This window comes from Hemitrygon akajei, chromosome 6 (genome assembly GCF_048418815.1).
Source record: "Hemitrygon akajei chromosome 6, sHemAka1.3, whole genome shotgun sequence".
Classification (NCBI taxonomy): Eukaryota; Metazoa; Chordata; class Chondrichthyes; order Myliobatiformes; family Dasyatidae; genus Hemitrygon; species Hemitrygon akajei.
In genome coordinates, this window is record NC_133129.1 from 7670647 (window position 1) to 7692381 (window position 21735).

General features: G+C 53.9%; 2 protein-coding genes and 1 long non-coding RNA gene across 3 annotated transcripts in view; 1 reads left to right on the forward strand and 2 right to left on the reverse strand.

Moving 5' to 3' along the window:
* The window catches only part of LOC140728837 (receptor-type tyrosine-protein phosphatase kappa-like), a 740427-nt gene that overhangs the window by 309700 nt on the left and 408992 nt on the right, over window positions 1-21735 (reverse strand). The window lies entirely within an intron of this gene.
* The window catches only part of LOC140728785 (uncharacterized), a 219950-nt gene that overhangs the window by 60060 nt on the left and 138155 nt on the right, over window positions 1-21735 (reverse strand). The gene's annotated exons all lie outside the window — the stretch shown is intronic.
* LOC140728689 (uncharacterized) lies at window positions 1066-5431 on the forward strand. Its single transcript, XR_012099148.1, has 2 exons — window positions 1066-1389; window positions 5225-5431. It is a non-coding gene; the product is annotated as an uncharacterized lncRNA (long non-coding RNA).

The window sequence follows — 21735 nt, forward strand, 5'->3', positions numbered from 1 at the left end:
GGGGTGGGGAGAGGAGGAAGATGGGGAGACGGGAAGGGGATGAAGAGAGGGAGGGGAGGAGAGGGTGGGGTTAGAGGGGTAGAGGTGGGGGAGAGAGGAGAAAGATGGGGGAAAGGGGAAGGGGATGAAGTGAGGGAGGGGAGGAGAGGGAGGGGAGGAGAGAGAGGGGTGGGGAGAGGAGAGAGGAGGAAGATGGGGAGAGGGGAAGGGGATGAAGAGAGGGAGGGGTTAGAGGGGGTAGGGGTGGGAGAGAGGAGGAAGAGGGGAGGGGGAAGGGGATGAGAGGGGGGTGGGGAGAGGAGAGAGGAGGAAGAAGGGGAGAGGGAAAGGGGATGAAGAGAGGGAGGGGTGGGGAGAGGGGTTAGAGGGGGGAGGGGTGGGGGAGAGGAGAGAGGAGATGGGGAAAGGGGAAGGGGATGAAGAGAAGGAGGGGAGGGGTTAGAGGGGGAGGGGTGGTGGAGAGGAGATGGGGAAAGGTGAAGGGGATGAAGAGAAGGAGGGGAGGAGAGGGAGGGGTGGGGGAGAGGAGAGAGGAGATGGGGAAAGGAGAAGGGGATGAAGAGAAGGAGGGGAGGGGTTAGAGGGGGAGGGGTGGGGGAGAGGAGAGAGGAGATGGGGAAAGGGGAAGGGGATGAAGAGAAGGAGGGGAGGGGTTAGAGGGGGAGGGGTGGGGGAGAGGAGAGAGGAGATGGGGAAAGGGGAAGGGGATGAAGAGAAGGAGGGGAGGGGTTAGAGGGAGAGGGGTGGGGGAGAGGAGAGAGGAGATGGGGAAAGGGGAAGGGGATGAAGAGAGGGAGGGGAGGAGAGGGAGGGGGAGGGGAGGAGAGGGAGGGGGGAGAGGAGAGAGGAGATGGGGAAAGGGGAAGGGGATGAAGAGAGGGAGGGGAGGAGAGGGAGGGGGGGAGGGGAGGAGAGGGAGGGGGGAGAGGAGAGAGGAGATGGGGAAAGGGGAAGGGGATGAAGAGAAGGAGGGGAGGAGAGGGAGGGGGGAGAGGAGAGAGTTGTTGAGTTCTGTTGATTTGGACCCTGGCAATGTTTAGTACGCATGCGCACTCCCCAGCCCCCGGAAGGGGGGATTGTGGGCTGGTGAGGGTGAGGTTGGGAATGGAGGCCGGGTGAAGTTGTTTCGACTGTTGTTGAGAGGGCGTTGAGAGTGGTAGCGGAGGGTGCCACCGGTGCAAGCCTCATGAAAGTGGAAAATGAACTCGTGTTGTGGACCTGCAGAAGACGAAGCAAACTTTGCCTGTTGCTTTGTCGCTTTCGGGAAGAGCTGGAGAGACCGCGATGGCAGAATTCAACAAAGATGAAGGCGTTAATAAATACACTTGGCTGCTTTATGAAGGAAGAAAAGGTCTGTGGCATTGTCAGACTTGGACCAAACTTACCGAGGTAATTGTAATAGTATGGCTGATTGATTGTGTTATTGATTCTGAATGAAAGAACAGCCGCCTGCGTAAACACAAAACGGCACTTCCTGCCGCTGTGTTAGTGTTTAAATTGTTGGATTCTGCATGTGTAGACATAAAGGACAGACAGCTATAAACTGCATGCACAGAACTTCCATTTGCATCTATGAAATGTGCTCTGAAGAGGACTTTTGGAGAAAAGGCTGCAACGACAGCAGTCGGAATGAGCTGGAGTCAGGAGCAGAATACTTCACTGAGCAGAAACAAGAGTTCAGCAAGAATATATCCCAGAGGGACCAGACGAGAGTACCGTTACCTGGCACAAATCCAATAAACAAGTACTGTGGCAGATCAAAACCCACTGGGCAAGGAACTGCCCATACTGAACCAAACAAGTTAGGCTAACTGAAGAGAATAGCAAATCTGAAGATGTAGAAGAGTTTGTGAAACAATCACTTACTAAGGCAGTGATCTTGAAGATAGAATCTCTGGGATCTATTGTTATTGATACAGTTATTGTGGGGAGAAATATGGCTTGAACGCTCTGTGAGTGAACGAAAGCAGAATGAAGTGCAGAAACTGGTGAACACAGACACACCTGGTAACAAAACATTCTGATCTGGAGATGGAAAGATTGTACGTTCCACCAAAAGAGTGAAAATTCCTGCAGAAATAGGGCAGGCGAAACGGAGCTGGTACCAGTGAACATTCCATTACTCTTGGGTAAATCTTCCCTGAGGGAAGCAGGAGCAGGTCTGGATTTGGAAATGAGGGGAGTAGCGGGTGAGAATAGAGGGGAGAATAAGGGATGGTAGCAGGAGGGGGAGGGAGATAGAGGGTAACGGGAGGGAGAGAGAGGAGCGGGGGTGAGATGGAGGGTAGTGGGAGGGAGAGTGGGGAGCTGGAGATAGTGGGGGAGCAGGATGGGCAGAGAGGGGGAAAGAGAGGGAGTGAGAGAGAGGGAGGAACGGTAGAGAGAAGATAGCGGGGACAGAGAGGGAGAGAGAGAGGGGAGTGGGGGAGAGGGGTAACGTGAGAGAGTGGGGAAGCAGATAAGATGGAGACAGGGGGAGTGGGGCAGCAGAGAGAGGGAAGGGAGCACCAGAGAGAGGGGGAGTGGGTGAAAGAGAGGAGAGTGAGAGAGAGGGAGGGGAAAGGGGGAGAGTGGGAGAGAATGTGGGGGAGAGAGCGGCCTACAGGGTGAGGGAAAGACAGACGGGAGAGAGGGGGAAAGGGGGAAGAGAACGTGAGAGAGGGGGATAGAGAGAATGAGGTGGGAGAGAGAGATAGAGATGGGGAAAGGACGTAGAGAAAGATGGTGGGAATTGGAGAGGGAGAGAGAGGGAAAAAGAGATTGGAGCGAGGAGAGTGGGAGTGAGGTTGGGAAAAAGATGAGGGAGAGGGGTAGGGTGAGAGTGAGAGACTTATAAAGATCGCAAGAGAGATCCCAGAGAACATTTTACTCCTGTGGGAAGTGTGTTTGCAAAAACATTGGGTTTGTTTCTGATGCAGTAGGAAGGAGGGGACAATATCCTGAATGTTCTCACAATCCGAGCATTGCTATACCAGCAATGTCTGTAGCTGAGAGGTGACGCCGGATTTACGGCAGTGAGCCAACACGGCTTCAACAACCTCCTGCCCTTGGCCTGAAGAGGTATCTGAGTTAGAGAATGTAATACCCTGGGAAGGGTTTCACTGCTAACGTTCTGTAGGGACTGTGTTAGGGTTCTGGTTAGAGATGACGGCTGCTTTGGAATGTGAGCTGCCCAATGACAGGAGGGAGGGAGTGTGTTGGTGTTGTGTGCCAAGCTGAGCTGTCCAATGGAGGGAGTGTGTTGGTGTTGTGTGCCAAGCTGAGCTGTCCAATGGAGGGAGTGTGTTGGTGTTGTGTGCCAAGCTGAGCTGTCCAATGACGGGAGGGAGTGTGTTGGTGTTGTGTGCCAAGCTGAGCTGTCCAATGACGGGAGGGAGTGTGTTGGTGTTGTGTGCCAAGCTGAGCTGTCCAATGGAGGGAGTGTGTTGGTGTTGTGTGCCAATGTGAGCTGCCCAATGACAGGATGGAGGGAGTGAGTTGGTGTTGTGTGCCAAGCTGAGCTGTCCAATGACGGGAGGGAGTGTGTTGGTGTTGTGTGCCAAGCTGAGCTGTCCAATGGAGGGAGTGAGTTGGTGTTGTGTGCCAATGTGAGCTGCCCAATGACAGGATGGAGGGAGTGAGTTGGTGTTGTGTGCCAAGCTGAGCTGTCCAATGACGGGAGGGAGTGTGTTGGTGTTGTGTGCCAAGCTGAGCTGTCCAATGGAGGGAGTGAGTTGGTGTTGTGTGCCAATGTGAGCTGCCCAATGACAGGATGGAGGGAGTGAGTTGGTGTTGTGTGCCAAGCTGAGCTGTCCAATGACGGGAGGGAGTGTGTTGGTGTTGTGTGCCAAGCTGAGCTGTCCAATGGAGGGAGTGTGTTGGTGTTGTGTGCCAAGCTGAGCTGTCCAATGACGGGAGGGAGGGAGTGTGTTGGTGTTGTGTGCCAAGGTGAGCTGTCCAATGGAGGGAGGGAGTGTGTTGGTGTTGTGTGCCAAGCTGAGCTGTCCAATGGAGGGAGTGTGTTGGTGTTGTGTGCCAATGTGAGCTGTCCAATGACAGGAGGGAGGGAGTGTGTTGGTGTTGTGTGCCAAGCTGAGCTGTCCAATGACGGGAGGGAGTGTGTTGGTGTTGTGTGCCAAGCTGAGCTGTCCAATGACGGGAGGGAGTGTGTTGGTGTTGTGTGCCAAGCTGAGCTGTCCAATGACGGGAGGGAGGGAGTGTGTTGGTGTTGTGTGCCAAGCTGAGCTGTCCAATGACGGGAGGGAGGGAGTGTGTTGGTGTTGTGTGCCAAGCTGAGCTGTCCAATGACGGGAGGGAGTGTGTTGGTGTTGTGTGCCAAGCTGAGCTGTCCAATGACAGGAGGGAGTGAGTGTGTTGGTGTTGTGTGCCAAGCTGAGCTGTCCAATGACGGGAGGGAGTGTGTTGGTGTTGTGTGCCAAGCTGAGCTGTCCAATGACGGGAGGGAGGGAGTGTGTTGGTGTTGTGTGCCAAGCTGAGCTGTCCAATGACGGGAGGGAGTGTGTTGGTGTTGTGTGCCAAGCTGAGCTGTCCAATGACGGGAGGGAGTGTGTTGGTGTTGTGTGCCAAGCTGAGCTGTCCAATGACAGGAGGGAGTGAGTGTGTTGGTGTTGTGTGCCAAGCTGAGCTGTCCAATGACGGGAGGGAGTGTGTTGGTGTTGTGTGCCAAGCTGAGCTGTCCAATGACGGGAGGGAGTGTGTTGGTGTTGTGTGCCAAGCTGAGCTGTCCAATGACGGGAGGGAGTGTGTTGGTGTTGTGTGCCAAGGTGAGCTGTCCAATGACGGGAGGGAGTGTGTTGGTGTTGTGTGCCAAGCTGAGCTGTCCAATGACGGGAGGGAGTGTGTTGGTGTTGTGTGCCAATGTGAGCTGTCCAATGACGGGAGGGAGTGTGTTGGTGTTGTGTGCCAAGGTGAGCTGTCCAATGACAGGAGGGAGTGTGTTGGTGTTGTGTGCCAATGTGAGCTGTCCAATGACAGGAGGGAGGGAGTGTGTTGGTGTTGTGTGCCAAGGTGAGCTGTCCAATGGAGGGAGTGTGTTGGTGTTGTGTGCCAATGTGAGCTGTCCAATGACAGGAGGGAGGGAGTGTGTTGGTGTTGTGTGCCAAGGTGAGCTGTCCAATGGAGGGAGTGTGTTGGTGTTGTGTGCCAATGTGAGCTGTCCAATGACAGGAGGGAGGGAGTGTGTTGGTGTTGTGTGCCAAGCTGAGCTGGGTCTTTTGTTTGCCAGGCGATGAAGGGAGAAGAGCTCGTAGGACTCGACCCAGAGCGGCCATGATCTGACGAAGCCCGGGGAGACCGAAGGAGGATCGGTGAAGAGGAAACCGTGAGCCCCAGCTTGTGCACATTAGACTTTCATTAAAATGGGCCCTTTTGCTATTTCTATACTAACCCTTTAGTCAAATTAAGAATTATAAAGCTAAGTCATTTAATTGCATGCGGTGTACTGTCTGTTATTTCATGACACTTATCTGTAACGGTAATAAATCAGCGTTCAGAGAAACGGGGTTTCAGGGTGGGCTCGTGCCTCATCTCACACGTTTGGCAGGGCCAGAGCTCGTCTCTCCTAGAGTTACACAGCCGACGGAACCAGAGTGTTTCAAATACATCCCTGTTTGCCCCAGCTGTAAGACACAACTCCAAAACCCAGTATCCAGGGCAGCACCAAGAGCCCCTGGCTACCATCCACAGGTTCCCCTGCAGATCTCTCACCATCCAACGCAGAAATATATCACTGTGCCTTCGTCATCTGAGCCTAAATCCCGTAAAACCTTCCCCAGTAACACTGTGAGCATTTCCACCCGAATGATTTCCATCGGCCAAGAAGGTAGCTCACCCTAACCTTCTCCAGGGCAGTTAGGGATGCAAAGTACAAATATTCAGAAAGGTGGATAATCATTTCAACCCTTCTATCCACTACATCCCTCGATCCCATCAGAACCGTCAACCCACCAGGCTATTCAGACCCCTGAACAGAGCAGGAAGCAAGCGGTTGGAGGAACTCAGCAGACAATGCTGCAGCTGTGGAGACAAGAGGATATTCAGCATTCCGGTTCCTGACCCAGTGTCGGGAATGAGGCAGGAGTGGTCCCAGGTGTGGATGGGCCGGTGGAGCTGGGCAGGTGGGTTGGGTGACAGGTGGAACCGGGTGAGGTTGGGAGGGTGGGTTGGGTGACAGGTGGAACCGGGTGAGGATGGGATGGTGGGTTGGGTGACAGGTGGAACTGGGTGAGGATGGGAGGGTGGGTTGGGTGACAGGTGGAACTGGGTGAGGATGGGTGTGTGGATTGGGTTGGGTGACAGGTGGAACTGGGTGAGGATGGATGGGTGGGTTGGGTGACAGGTGGAACCGGGTGAGGATGGGAGGGTGGGTTGGGTGACAGGTGGAACTGGGTGAGGATGGGCGGGTGGGTTGGGTGACAGGTGGAACTGGGTGAGGATGAGTGGGTTGGGTGACAGGTGGAACCGGGTGAGGATGGGAGGGTGGGTTGGGTGACAGGTGGAATCGGGTGAGGATGGGATGGTGGGTTGGGTGACAGGTGGAACTGGGTGAGGATGGGAGGGTGGGTTGGGTGACAGGTGGAACCGGGTGAGGATGGGTGGGTGGGTTGGGTGACAGGTGGAACCGGGTGAGGATGGGAGGGTGGGTTGGGTGACAGGTGGAACTGGGTGAGGATGGGATGCTGGGTTGGGTGACAGGTGGAACTGGGTGAGGGTGGGTTGGTGGGTTGGGTGACAGGTGGAACTGGGTGAGGATGGGAGGGTGGGTTGGGTGACAGGTGGAACTGGGTGAGGATGGGATGCTGGGTTGGGTGACAGGTGGAACTGGGTGAGGGTGGGTTGGTGGGTTGGGTGACAGGTGGAACTGGGTGAGGGTGGGTTGGTGGGTTGGGTGACAGGTGGAACTGGGTGCGGGTGGGTGGGTGGGTGGGTTGGGTGACAGGTGGAACCGGGTGAGGATGGGAGGGTGGGTTGGGTGACAGGTGGAACCGGGTGAGGATGGGAGGGTGGGTTGGGTGTCAGGTGGAACCGTGTGAGGATGGGTCGGTGGGTTGGGTGACAGGTGGAACCGGGTGAGGGTGGGTTGGGTTGGGTGACAGGTGGAACTGGGTGAGGATGGGATGGTGGGTTGGGTGACAGGTGGAACCGGGTGAGGATGGGTGGGTGGGTTGGGTGACAGGTGGAACTGGGTGAGGATGGGAGGGTGGGTTGGGAGACAGGTGGAACTGGGTGAGGATGGGTCGGTGGGTTGGGTGACAGGTGGAACTGGGTGAGGATGGGTGGGTGGGTGGGTTGGGTGACAGGTGGAACTGGGTGAGGATGGGTGGGTTGGGTTGGGTGACAGGTGGAACCGGGTGAGGATGGGTGGGTGGGTTGGGTGACAGGTGGAACCGGGTGAGGATGGGAAGGTGGGTTGGGTGACAGGTGGAACTGGGTGAGGGTGGGTTGGGTTGGGTGACAGGTGGAACTGGGTGAGGATGGGATGGTGGGTAGGGTGACAGGTGGAACCGGGTGAGGATGGGCGGGTGGGTTGGGTGACAGGTGGAATCGGGTGAGGATGGGAGGGTGGGTTGGGTGACAGGTGGAACTGGGTGAGGATGGGTGGATGGGTTGGGTGACAGGTGGAACTGGGTGAGGATGGGTGGGTTGGGTTGGGTGACAGGTGGAACTGGGTGAGGATGGGCGGGTGGGTTGGGTGACAGGTGGAACTGGGTGAGGATGGGCGGGTGGGTTGGGTGACAGGTGGAACTGGGTGAGGATGGGTGGGTGGGTTGGGTGACAGGTGGAACTGGGTGAGGATGGGCGGGTAGGTTGGGTGACAGGTGGAACTGGGTGAGGATGGGTGTGTGGATTGGGTTGGGTGACAGGTGGAACTGGGTGAGGATGGATGGGTGGGTTGGGTGACAGGTGGAACCGGGTGAGGATGGGAGGGTGGGTTGGGTGACAGGTGGAACTGGGTGAGGATGGGCGGGTGGGTTGGGTGACAGGTGGAACTGGGTGAGGATGAGTGGGTTGGGTGACAGGTGGAACTGGGTGAGGATGGGCGGGTGGGTTGGGTGACAGGTGGAACCGGGTGAGGATGGGAGGGTGGGTTGGGTGACAAGTGGAACTGGGTGAGGATGGGAGGGTGGGTTGGGTGACAGGTGGAACCGGGTGAGGATGGGTGGGTGGGTTGGATGACAGGTGGAACCGGGTGAGGATGGGAGGGTGGGTTGGGTGACAGGTGGAACCGGGTGAGGATGGGTGGGTGGGTTGGGTGACAGGTGGAACCGGGTGAGGATGGGTGGGTGGGTGGGTTGGGTGACAGGTGGAACTGGGTGAGGATGGGTGGGTGGGTGGGTTGGGTGACAGGTGGAACTGGGTGAGGATGGGAGGGTGGGTGGGTTGGGTGACAGGTGGAACCGGGTGATGATGGGTGGGTGGGTTGGGTTGGGTGACAGGTGGAAACGGGTGAGGATGGGTGGGTGGGTTGGGTGACATGTGGAACCGGTTGATGATGGGTGGGTGGGTTGGGTGACAGGTGGAACTGGGTGAGGATGGGTGGGTGGGTTGGGTGACAGGTGGAACCGGGTGAGGATGGGAGGGTGGGTTGGGTGACAGGTGGAACCGGGTGAGGATGGGAGGGTGGGTTGGGTGACAGGTGGAACCGGGTGAGGATGGGAGGGTGGGTTGGGTGACAGGTGGAACTGGGTGAGGATGGGCGGGTGGGTTGGGTGACAGGTGGAACTGGGTGAGGATGAGTGGGTTGGGTGACAGGTGGAACCGGGTGAGGATGGGCGGCTGGGTTGGGTGACAGGTGGAACCGGGTGAGGATGGGATGGTGGGTTGGGTGACAAGTGGAACTGGGTGAGGATGGGAGGGTGGGTTGGGTGACAGGTGGAACCGGGTGAGGATGGGTGGGTGGGTTGGATGACAGGTGGAACCGGGTGAGGATGGGAGGGTGGGTTGGGTGACAGGTGGAACTGGGTGAGGATGGGTGGGTGGGTGGGTTGGGTGACAGGTGGAACTGGGTGAGGATGGGTGGGTTGGGTGACAGGTGGAACCGGGTGATGATGGGTGGGTGGGTTGGGTGACAGGTGGAACCGGGTGAGGATGGGCGGGTGGGTTGGGTGACAGGTGGAACTGGGTGAGGATGAGTGGGTTGGGTGACAGGTGGAACCGGGTGAGGATGGGCGGCTGGGTTGGGTGACAGGTGGAACCGGGTGAGGATGGGATGGTGGGTTGGGTGACAAGTGGAACTGGGTGAGGATGGGAGGGTGGGTTGGGTGACAGGTGGAACCGGGTGAGGATGGGTGGGTGGGTTGGATGACAGGTGGAACCGGGTGAGGATGGGAGGGTGGGTTGGGTGACAGGTGGAACTGGGTGAGGATGGGTGGGTGGGTGGGTTGGGTGACAGGTGGAACCGGGTGAGGATGGGATGGTGGGTTGGGTGACAAGTGGAACTGGGTGAGGATGGGAGGGTGGGTTGGGTGACAGGTGGAACCGGGTGAGGATGGGTGGGTGGGTTGGATGACAGGTGGAACCGGGTGAGGATGGGAGGGTGGGTTGGGTGACAGGTGGAACTGGGTGAGGATGGGTGGGTGGGTGGGTTGGGTGACAGGTGGAACTGGGTGAGGATGGGTGGGTTGGGTGACAGGTGGAACCGGGTGATGATGGGTGGGTGGGTTGGGTGACAGGTGGAACCGGGTGAGGATGGGCGGGTGGGTTGGGTGACAGGTGGAACTGGGTGAGGATGAGTGGGTTGGGTGACAGGTGGAACCGGGTGAGGATGGGCGGCTGGGTTGGGTGACAGGTGGAACCGGGTGAGGATGGGATGGTGGGTTGGGTGACAAGTGGAACTGGGTGAGGATGGGAGGGTGGGTTGGGTGACAGGTGGAACCGGGTGAGGATGGGTGGGTGGGTTGGATGACAGGTGGAACCGGGTGAGGATGGGAGGGTGGGTTGGGTGACAGGTGGAACTGGGTGAGGATGGGTGGGTGGGTGGGTTGGGTGACAGGTGGAACCGGGTGAGGATGGGATGGTGGGTTGGGTGACAAGTGGAACTGGGTGAGGATGGGAGGGTGGGTTGGGTGACAGGTGGAACCGGGTGAGGATGGGTGGGTGGGTTGGATGACAGGTGGAACCGGGTGAGGATGGGAGGGTGGGTTGGGTGACAGGTGGAACTGGGTGAGGATGGGTGGGTGGGTGGGTTGGGTGACAGGTGGAACTGGGTGAGGATGGGTGGGTTGGGTGACAGGTGGAACCGGGTGATGATGGGTGGGTGGGTTGGGTGACAGGTGGAACCGGGTGAGGATGGGAGGGTGGGTTGGGTGACAGGTGGAACCGGGTGAGGATGGGAGGGTGGGTTGGGTGACAGGTGGAACTGGGTGAAGATGGGTGGGTGGGTTGGGTTGGGTGACAGGTGGAACTGGGTGAGGATGGGTGGGTGGTTTGGGTGACAGGTGGAACCGGGTGATGATGGGTGGGTGGGTTGGGTTGGGTGACAGGTGGAACTGGGTGAGGATGGGTGGGTGGGTTGGGTGACAGGTGGAACTGGGTGAGGATGGGAGGGTGGGTTGGGTGACAGGTGGAACTGGGTGAAGATGGGTGGGTGGGTTGGGTTGGTTGAGGATGGGTGGGTGGGTTGGGTGACAGGTGGAACTGGGTGAGGATGGGTGGGTGGGTTGGGTGACAGGTGGAACCGGGTGAGGATGGGAGGGTGGGTTGGGTTGGGTGACAGGTGGAACTGGGTGAGGATGGGCGGGTGGGTTGGGTGACAGGTGGAACCGGGTGAGGATGGGCGGGTGGGTTGGGTGACAGGTGGAACCGGGTGAGGATGGGAGGTTGGGTTGGGTGACAGGTGGAACCGGGTGAGGATGGGTGGGTGGGTTGGATGACAGGTGGAACCGGGTGAGGATGGGTGGGCGGGTGGGTTGGGTGACAGGTGGAACCGGGTGAGGATGGGAGGGTGGGTTGGGTGACAGGTGGAACTGGGTGAGGATGGGTGGGTGGGTGGGTTGGGTGACAGGTGGAACTGGGTGAGGATGGGTGGGTTGGGTGACAGGTGGAACTGGGTGAGGTTGGGAGGGTGGGTGGGTTGGGTGACAGGTGGAACCGGGTGATGATGGGTGGGTGGGTTGGGTTGGGTGACAGGTGGAAACGGGTGAGGATGGGTGGGTGGGTTGGGTGACAGGTGGAACCGGGTGAGGATGGGAGGGTGGGTTGGGTGACAGGTGGAACTGGGTGAGGATGGGTGGGTGGGTTGGGTGACAGGTGGAACTGGGTGAGGATGGGAGGGTGGGTTGGGTGACAGGTGGAACTGGGTGAAGATGGGTGGGTGGGTTGGGTTGGTTGAGGATGGGTGGGTGGGTTGGGTGACAGGTGGAACTGGGTGAGGGTGGGTGGAACTGGGAGGGTGGGTTGGGGAGAGACAGTGGACTGTGGGTGATAGGAGAGGGAAATAGGGGGCTATGGTAGGAGAGATAGAGGCTGGAAGGTGATAAGTGGAGATAGAAGAGCCTGGAGATGCTGGAATCAGGTGTGAGGATCTTAAGACCAGAATATATAGTAGCCTTAGGCCATTCAGCCCATCAAGACTATGTTGTCTTTGAATTGTGGCTGATTTTTTCAACCCATTCTCTTTCCTTCTCCCTGTAACCTTAACCTCCTTACCTGTCATCTCTGCCTTACATATACACAGTGACTTGGCCTCTTCAGCTGTCTGTGGCAATGAATTCCACAGATTCACCACCGTCTAGCTAAAGAAATTCCTCTCACCTCTGATTTGAAGTGACAGCACTTTATTCTGTAGTTATGTCTGAGATCCAGCCTCTCCTACTGATGGAAACGTCCTCTCCACATGTACATTCCATCCAGGCCTATCAGTATCCAGTAAGTTTCAACGAGTTTGTCCCTCTTTCTTCTGAACTCCATCTGGTACAGGCCCAGAACCATCAAATAACTATGATTACAGGAAAGATGTCAACAAAATAGAGAGAGTACAGAGGAGATTTACTAGAATGTTACCTGGGTTTCAGCACCTAAGTTACAGGGAAAGATTGAACAAGTTAGGTCTTTATTCTTTGGAGCGTAGAAGGTTGGGGGGGGGGGGGACTTGATAGAGGTATTTAAAATTATGAGGGGGATAGATAGAGTTGATGTGGATAGGCTTTTTCCATTGAGAGTAGGGGAGATTCAAACAAGAGGACATGTTGAGAGTTAGGGAGCAAAAGTTTAGGGGTAACATAAGGGGAACTTCTTTACTCAGAGAGTGGTAGCTGTGTGGAATGAGCTTCCAGTAGAAGTGGTAGAGGCAGTTTCGATATTGTAATTTTTAAAAAATTGAATAGGTATATGGACAGGAAAGGAATGGAGGGTTATGGGCTGAGTGCAGGTTGGTGGGACTAGGTGAGAGTAAGCATTTGACATGGACTAGAAGGGCCGAGATGGCCTGTTTCCGTGCTGTAATTGTTATATGGTTATATAAATGTTCTTCATATGTTAATCCTTCTTTCCTGTGATATTCTTCTAGATTCTCTCCTTGCTTAGACAGGGGCCCAAACTGCTCCTAATAAATGTGGGCTGACCAACACCAAATAAAGCCTGAGTTGAACATCCTTTCTTTTATATTTGTTGTCTCGAAATAAGCAGTGACAATGCATGTGCCTTCTTTTGTACTGACTCAAGCTGGAAGTTAACAATGAAGGAACTAGAATTCCAAGTCCTTTTGCGACTCTAGTTTCAGAATTTTCTCCCTGTTTTGAAAACCCAGTGTTATCAATGTGCATCAAACCATACTTCCCGGTGCTGCATTCCATCTCTCGCTTCTTTGCCCACACTTCTCATCTTTCCAAGTCCTTCTGCAGGTTCCCTGCCTGTGCAATGCAAACTGATCTTGGTTTCGTTGACAAACTTGGCTACAATGCCATCAGTTCTTTCATTAATCTATCAAGTGAGAAGATGTGGTGCAAATGGCTGACCTCTCTGAAACTCCGCTAATCACTGACAGTCATCCTCAAAACGACTCCTTTATCCCCACTCTCTGACTTCTGCCTGCCAGATAATCTTTTATCCACGCTGGTAACTAAGAGTTGGGAGTCAGAATGGAAACTTTAAGACCTTAAGACAAAAAGACTGCAAAATACAGGAGCAGAATTAGGCCATTTGGCCCATCAAGTCTGCTAAGTCACTTCATCATTGGCTGATCTATTTTCCCTCTCAGTCCCAACCTCTTCCCTTATCCCCATATCCCTTCGTGCCCTGACCAGTCAAGAAACTATCATCCTTTACCCGATGACCCGAATTCCACAGATTCACCACTCTGGCTAAAGATTCTCCTCATCGTCGTTCTCAATAGTTGTCCCTCTGTTCTGAGGCTGTGTCCTCTGGTCTTAGACTCCCCTATCATAGGAAATATCCTCTCCATGTCCACTCTATCGGGGCTTTTTAATATTTGATAGGTTTCAATAAGATCACCCCTCATTCTTCTGAATTCCAGTGAATACAGGCCCAGAGCCATCGAGCACTCCATACGACAAGCCTTTCAATCACGGAGTCTCTTTTGTGAGCTTCCTTTCCAACGTCAGCACATCTTTTGTGCCCACAATACTCCAAGTGAGGCCTTACCAGTCTTTTATAAAGTCTCAACATTGTATCCTTGCTTTTATATTGTGATCATATACGAGGAGCCGAGTCCCTTTGCACCTCAGCATTTTGTATTTTCTCTCCATTTAGAAAAGTAGTCAACCCTTTCATTTCTTCTACCAAAGTGCATGACAATACAGTATTCCATCTGCCAATTCTTTGCCCATTTTCATAATCTGTCTGTTGTTCTGCAGCCTCTGTACTTCCACAAAACTACCTGCCCCTCCACCTATCTTCATATCATCTGCAAAATTGGTCACAAAACCATCAATTCTGTCATCCAAGTCATTGCATTTAACATAAAAAGAATCTGTCCCAACACAGACCCCTATGGGACACCACTAGTCACAGCCAACCAGCCAGAAAATGGCCCCTTTATTCCCACTCTTTGCTTCTCCCAATCATCCAATGCTCTATCCATGCTAGAATATTTCCTGTAATACCATGGGTTCACATGTGGCACCTTGTCAAAGGCCTTCTGAAAACCCAAGTACACAACCTCCATCGATTCTCCTTTGTCTATCATGTTTGCTATTTCTTCAAAGAATTCCAGCAGATTTGTCAGGCAAGATTTTCCCTTGAGGAAACTATGCTGACTACGGACCATTTCTTCATATGTCTCCAAATACCTCAAAACCACATCCTCAACAATTGACTCAAACATCTTCCCAACCACTGACGTCAGACTAACTGCTCTAAAATTTCCTTTCTTCGGTCTGTGGAATAAAATTTGCAATTTTTCAGTCAGAATTTATTGATTCTCAAAAGATCATTACTAATGCCTCCACATCTCTTCAGCCAGCTCTTTCAGAACCCTGAGCTGCAGACCATCTGGTCCAGGTGACTTGTCTGCCTTCAGAACTTTCAGTTTCCCAAGCATTTTCTCCCTGGTAAAGGCAACATCACACACTTCTGACTCCTGATACTCTTGAACTTCCACCATTCTGCTAGTGTCTTCCACGTGAAGACTGATGCAAACTACTTAATCAGTTTACGTACACAACGCTGGAAGAACTCAGCAGGCCAGGCAGCATCTGTGAGAAAAGAGTAGCCCACATTTCGGGTGGTAAGGGGGTAATGGGGGAGGTGTGGGGACAGGTGTAGCATTTGCGCTTGCCGGGTGGGAGTTCTGTGGGGAGGGACGTGTGGACCAGGTAGTCGTGGAGGGAACGATCCCTGCGAAAAGCTGAGAGGGGTAGGGAGGGTAAGATGTGCTGGGTGGTGGGGTCCTGTTGAAGGTGGCGGAAGTTGCGGAGGATAATGTGTTGGATCCGGAGGCTGGTGGGGTGGTAGGTGAGGACAAGGGGAACCCTGTCCCTGTTGTGGTGACGGGGGGGATGGGTTAAGGGCTGAAGTGTGGGAAGTGGAGGAGATGCGGGTGAGGGCATCTTTGATGACGCCAGAAGGGAAACCACGATCCTGAAAGAAAGAGGACATTTGAGAAGTCCTGGAACGGAAAGCCTCATCCTGGGAGCAGATGCGGTGGAGACGGAGGAACTGGGAATAGGGAATGGTGTTTTTGCATTGGGCAGGGTGGGAAGAGGTATAGTCAATATAGTTATGGGAGTCAGTGGGTTTGTAGAAGATGTCAGTGGATAGTCTGTCTCCGGAGATGGAGACCGAGAGATCAAGAAAGGAGAGAGAAGTGTCCAAGACGGACCAAGTGAATTTAAGGGCTGGGTGAAAGTTAGAGGCAAAGTTGATGAAATTGACGAGCTCAGCATGGGTGCAGGAAGCAGCACCAATGTAGTCGTCGATGTCGCAGAGGGAAAGTTGGGGAGTGGTGCCAGTATAGATTTGGAGCATAGACTGTTCCACATAACCCTACAAAGAGGCAGGCAGAGCTGGGGCCCATGCGAGTGCCCATGGTTACACCCTTGATCTGGAGAAAGTGGGAAGAACCAAAGGAGAAGTTATTGAGAGTTAGAACAGGCTCCGCCAACCGGAGGAGTGTGGTGGTGCTGGGGAACTGGTGGGCTCTGTTATCCAAAAAGTAGCGGAGGGCTTTGAGGCCTTCTTGATGGGGGATGGAGGAGTATAAGGATTGAACATCCATGGTAAAAATGAAGCGGTCGGGGCCGGGGAATTGGAAGTTATTGAAGAGATGAAAGGCATGGGATGTATCCTGGATGTAGGTGGGGAGAGACTGAACTATGGGGGATAAAATGGAGTCCAGGTAGGCAGACACAAGTTCGGTGGGGCAGGAGCAGGCCGAAACTATTGGTCTGCCGGGACAGTCAGGCTCGTGGATCTTGGGGAGGAGGTAAAACCGAGCTGTGTGGGGTGTGGGAATTATGAGTTTTTTGGCTGAGGGAGGAAGGTGTCTGGAGTTGATGAGGGGTTTTTTGGCTGAGGGAGGAAGGTGACTGGAGTTGATGAGGGGTTTTGTGGCTGAGGGAGGAAGGTGACTGGAGTTGATGAGGGGTTTTTTGGCTGAGGGAGGAAGGTGACTGGAGTTGATGAGGGGTTTTTTGGCTGAGGGAGGAAGGTGTCCGGAGTTGATGAGGGTTTTTTTGGCTGAGGGAGGAAGGTGACTGTAGTTGATGAGGGGTTTTTGGCTGAGGGAGGAAGGTGACTGGAGTTGATGAGGGTTTTTTGGCTGAGGGAGGAAGGTGTCCGGAGTTGATGAGGGTTTTTTTGGCTGAGGGAGGAAGGTGTCCGGAGTTGATGAGGGGTTTTTTTGGCTGAGGGAGGAAGGTGACTGGAGTTGATGAGGGGTTTTTTGGCCGAGGGAGGAAGGTGACTGGAGTTGATGAGGGTTTTTTGGCTGAGGGAGGAAGGTGACTGGAGTTGATAAGGGTTTATTTGGCTGAGGGAGGAAGGTGTCCGGAGTTGATGAGGGTTTTTTTGGCTGAGGGAGGAAGGTGTCCGGAGTTGATGAGGGGTTTTTTTGGCTGAGGGAGGAAGGTGACTGGAGTTGATGAGGGTTTTTTGGCTGAGGGAGGAAGGTGACTGGAGTTGATGAGGGTTTTTTGGCTGAGGGAGGAAGGTGTCTGGAGTTGATGAGGGTTTTTTTGGCTGAGGGAGGAAGGTGTCTGGAGTTGATGAGGGGTTTTTTGGCTGAGGGAGGAAGGTGTCTGGAGTTGATGAGGGTTTTTTGGCTGAGGGAGGAAGGTGACTGGAGTTGATGAGGGTTTTTTTTGGCTGAGGGAGGAAGGTGTCCGGAGTTGATGAGGGTTTTTTGGCTGAGGGAGGAAGGTGTCCGGAGTTGATGAGGGTTTTTTTTGGCTGAGGGAGGAAGGTGTCCGGAGTTGATGAGGGTTTTTTTTGGCTGAGGGAGGAAGGTGACTGGAGTTGATGAGGGGTTTTTTGGCTGAGGGAGGAAGGTGACTGGAGTTGATGAGGGTTTTTTGGCTGAGGGAGGAAGGTGTCTGGAGTTGATGAGGGTTTTTTTGGCTGAGGGAGGAAGGTGTCTGGAGTTGATGAGGGGTTTTTTGGCTGAGGGAGGAAGGTGTCTGGAGTTGATGAGGGTTTTTTGGCTGAGGGAGGAAGGTGACTGGAGTTGATGAGGGTTTTTTTTGGCTGAGGGAGGAAGGTGTCCGGAGTTGATGAGGGTTTTTTGGCTGAGGGAGGAAGGTGTCCGGAGTTGATGAGGGTTTTTTTTGGCTGAGGGAGGAAGGTGTCCGGAGTTGATGAGGGTTTTTTTTGGCTGAGGGAGGAAGGTGACTGGAGTTGATGAGGGGTTTTTTGGCTGAGGGAGGAAGGTGACTGGAGTTGATGAGGGTTTTTTGGCTGAGGGAGGAAGGTGTCCGGAGTTGATGAGGGTTTTTTTGGCTGAGGGAGGAAGGTGTCCGAAGTTGATGAGGGTTTTTTGGCTGAGGGAGGAAGGTGACTGGAGTTGATGAGGGTTTTTTGGCTGAGGGAGGAAGGTGACTGGAGTTGATGAGGGTTTTTTGGCTGAGGGAGGAATGTGTCCGGAGTTGATGAGGGTTTTTTGGCTGAGGGAGGAATGTGTCCGGAGTTGATGAGGGTTTTTTTGGCTGAGGGAGGAAGGTGACTGGAGTTGATGAGGGTTTTTTTGGCTGATGGAGGAAGGTGTTCGGAGTTGATGAGGGTTTTTTTGGCTGAGGGAGGAAGGTGACTGGAGTTGATGAGGGTTTTTTTGGCTGAGGGAGGAAGGTGTCCGGAGTTGATGAGGGTTTTTTTGGCTGAGGGAGGAAGGTGTCCGGAGTTGATGAGGGGTTTTTTTGGCTGAGGGAGGAAGGTGACTGGAGTTGATGAGGGTTTTTTGGCTGAGGGAGGAAGGTGACTGGGGTTGATGAGGGTTTTTTGGCTGAGGGAGGAAGGTGTCTGGAGTTGATGAGGGTTTTTTTGGCTGAGGGAGGAAGGTGTCTGGAGTTGATGAGGGGTTTTTTGGCTGAGGGAGGAAGGTGTCTGGAGTTGATGAGGGTTTTTTGGCTGAGGGAGGAAGGTGACTGGAGTTGATGAGGGTTTTTTTGGCTGAGGGAGGAAGGTGTCTGGAGTTGATGAGGGTTTTTTGGCTGAGGGAGGAAGGTGTCCGGAGTTGATGAGGGTTTTTTTGGCTGAGGGAGGAAGGTGTCCGGAGTCGATGAGGGTTTTTTTGGCTGAGGGAGGAAGGTGACTGGAGTTGATGAGGGGTTTTTTGGCTGAGGGAGGAAGGTGACTGGAGTTGATGAGGGTTTTTTTTGGCTGAGGGAGGAAGGTGTCCGGAGTTGATGAGGGTTTTTTGGCTGAGGGAGGAAGGTGTCTGGAGTTGATGAGGGGTTTTTTGGCTGAGGGAGGAAGGTGTCCGGAGTTGATGAGGGTTTTTTTGGCTGAGGGAGGAAGGTGTCCGGAGTTGATGAGGGTTTTTTGGCTGAGGGAGGAAGGTGACTGGAGTTGATGAGGGTTTTTTGGCTGAGGGAGGAAGGTGACTGGAGTTGATGAGGGTTTTTTGGCTGAGGGAGGAAGGTGACTGGAGTTGATGAGGGTTTTTTTGGCCGAGGGAGGAAGCTGACTGGAGTTGATGAGGGTTTTTTTGGCTGAGGGAGGAAGGTGACTGGAGTTGATGAGGGGTTTTTTTGGCTGAGGGAGGAAGGTGTCCGGAGTTGATGAGGGTTTTTTGGCTGAGGGAGGAAGGTGACTGGAGTTGATGAGGGTTTTTTGGCTGAGGGAGGAAGGTGTCCGGAGTTGATGAGGGTTTTTTGGCTGAGGGAGGAAGGTGACTGGAGTTGATGAGGGTTTTTTTGGCCGAGGGAGGAAGCTGACTGGAGTTGATGAGGGTTTTTTTGGCTGAGGGAGGAAGGTGACTGGAGTTGATGAGGGGTTTTTTGGCTGAGGGAGGAAGGTGACTGGAGTTGATGAGGGTTTTTTTGGCTGAGGGAGGAAGGTGTCCGGAGTTGATGAGGGGTTTTTTTGGCTGAGGGAGGAAGGTGACTGGAGTTGATGAGGGTTTTTTGGCTGAGGGAGGAAGGTGTCTGGAGTTGATGAGGGGTTTTTTGGCTGAGGGAGGAAGGTGTCTGGAGTTGATGAGGGTTTTTTGGCTGAGGGAGGAAGGTGTCCGGAGTTGATGAGGGTTTTTTTGGCTGAGGGAGGAAGGTGTCTGGAGTTGATGAGGGTTTTTTGGCTGAGGGAGGAAGGTGACTGGAGTTGATGAGGGTTTTTTGGCTGAGGGAGGAAGGTGACTGGAGTTGATGAGGGTTTTTTGGCTGAGGGAGGAAAGTGTCCGGAGTTGATGAGGGTTTTTTTGGCTGAGGGAGGAAGGTGACTGGAGTTGATGAGGGTTTTTTTGGCTGAGGGAGGAAGGTGTTCGGAGTTGATGAGGGTTTTTTTGGCTGAGGGAGGAAGGTGACTGGAGTTGATGAGGGTTTTTTTTGGCTGAGGGAGGAAGATGTCCGGAGTTGATGAGGGTTTTTTTGGCTGAGGGAGGAAGGTGACTGGAGTTGATGAGGGGTTTTTTGGCTGAGGGAGGAAGGTGACTGGAGTTGATGAGGGTTTTTTTGGCTGAGGGAGGAAGGTGTCCGGAGTTGATGAGGGTTTTTTTGGCTGAGGGAGGAAGGTGTCCGGAGTTGATGAGGGTTTTTTTGGCTGAGGGAGGAAGGTGACTGGAGTTGATGAGGGTTTTTTTGGCTGAGAGGAAGGTGTCCGGAGTTGATGAGGGGTTTTTGGCTGAGGGAGGAAGGTGACTGGAGTTGATGAGGGGTTTTTTGGTTGAGGGAGGAAGGTGACTGGAGATGATGAGGGGTTTTTGGCTGAGGGAGGAAGGTGACTGGAGTTGATGAGGGGTTTTTGGCTGAGGGAGGAAGGTGACTGGAGTTGATGAGGGATTTTTTGGCTGAGGGAGGAATGTGACTGGAGTTGATGAGGGTTTTTTTGGCTGAGGGAGGAAGGTGTCCGGAGTTGATGAGGGTTTTTTGGCTGAGGGAGGAAGGTGTCCGGAGTTGATGAGGGTTTTTTTGGCTGAGGGAGGAAGGTGTCCGGAGTTGATGAGGGTTTTTTTGGCTGAGGGAGGAAGGTGACTGGAGTTGATGAGGGTTTTTTTGGCTGAGGGAGGAAGGTGACTGGAGTTGATGAGGGTTTTTTTGGCTGAGAGGAAGGTGTCCGGAGTTGATGAGGGTTTTTTTGGCTGAGGGAGGAAGGTGTCCGGAGTTGATGAGGGTTTTTTTGGTTGAGGGAGGAAGGTGACTGGAGATGATGAGGGGTTTTTGGCTGAGGGAGGAAGGTGTCCGGAGTTGATGAGGGTTTTTTTGGCTGAGGGAGGAAGGTGACTGGAGTTGATGAGGGGTTTTTTGGCTGAGGGAGGAATGTGACTGGAGTTGATGAGGGTTTTTTGGCTGAGGGAGGAAGGTGTCCGGAGTTGATGAGGGTTTTTTGGCTGAGGGAGGAAGGTGTCCGGAGTTGATGAGGGTTTTTTTGGCTGAGGGAGGAAGGTGTCCGGAGTTGATGAGGGGTTTTTTTGGCTGAGGGAGGAAGGTGTCTGGAGTTGATGAGGGGTTTTTTTGGCTGAGGGAGGAAGGTGTCCAGAGTTCCACCACCAAGCACATCCTTCCCTCCCTACCCCTCTGTGCTTTTCTCAGGGATCGTTCCCTCTGCGACTACTGGGTCCACACGTCCCTCCCCACAGATCTCCCACCTGGTACTTATCCCTGCAAGCGTAAGTGCTACACCTGTCCCCACACCTCCCCCCTTACCACCATTCCGGGCCCCAGACAGTCCTTCCAGGTGAGGCAACACTTCACCTGCGAGTCTGCTGGAGTCGTCTATTGCATCCGGTGCTCCCGGTGCGGCCTCCTCTACATCGGTGAGACCCGACGCAGATTGGGGGACCGCTTCGTCGAGCACCTCCGCTCCGTCCGTCACAACAGACAGGATCTCCCGGTTGCCACCCACTTCAACTCTGCCTCTCATTCCCATCTAGATATGTCCATACATGGCCTCCTCTACTGCCATGATGAGGCCAAACTCAGGTTGGAGAAGCAACACCTCATAAACCGTCTGGGTAGCCTCCTGCCTGGTGGTATGAACATTGAATTCTCCAATTTCCGGTAATTCCCCCCCTCCCCCTTCCCCTATCCCAGGTCCCTCTCTGCCTCTCTCCCCTTTCAATTTTCTGCTTCTTTATCTCTACAGTTCTTTCATGCTTATCCCCTCCCCCTCCCCCCTTTATCTTTCCTCTGATTGGTTTTCCACCTGGCACCTCTAGGCCCTACCCCCTCCCCTATCTCTATTACTGGGCTTCGGCCCTCTCTTCCCCCCCCCCCCCCCCATTCCTGATGAAGGGTCTCGGCCCGAAACGTTGGCTACTCTTTTCTCACAGATGCTGCCTGACCTGCTGAGTTCTTCCAGCGTTGTGTACGTATTCTTTGATCCACAGCATCTGCAGTTGTATTTTTATTTTTGTGACTTAATCAGTTTGTCTGTCATTTCCTCGTCCCCTTTACTACCTCTCCAGCATCATCTTCCAGTGGTCCAATATTGACTGCGGCCTCTCTTTTACAGTTTAGAAATCTGAAGAAACATTTGTTAACCTTGGCTGGCTTGCCTTCATATTCTGTCTTTTCCTTCTTTATGACTTTTTAGTTGCCTTCTGTTGGTTTTTAAAAGCTTCCCAATCCTCTAACTTCCCACTCATTTTTGTTCTATTTTATGCCCTCTCTTTGGCTTTTATGTTGGCCTTGA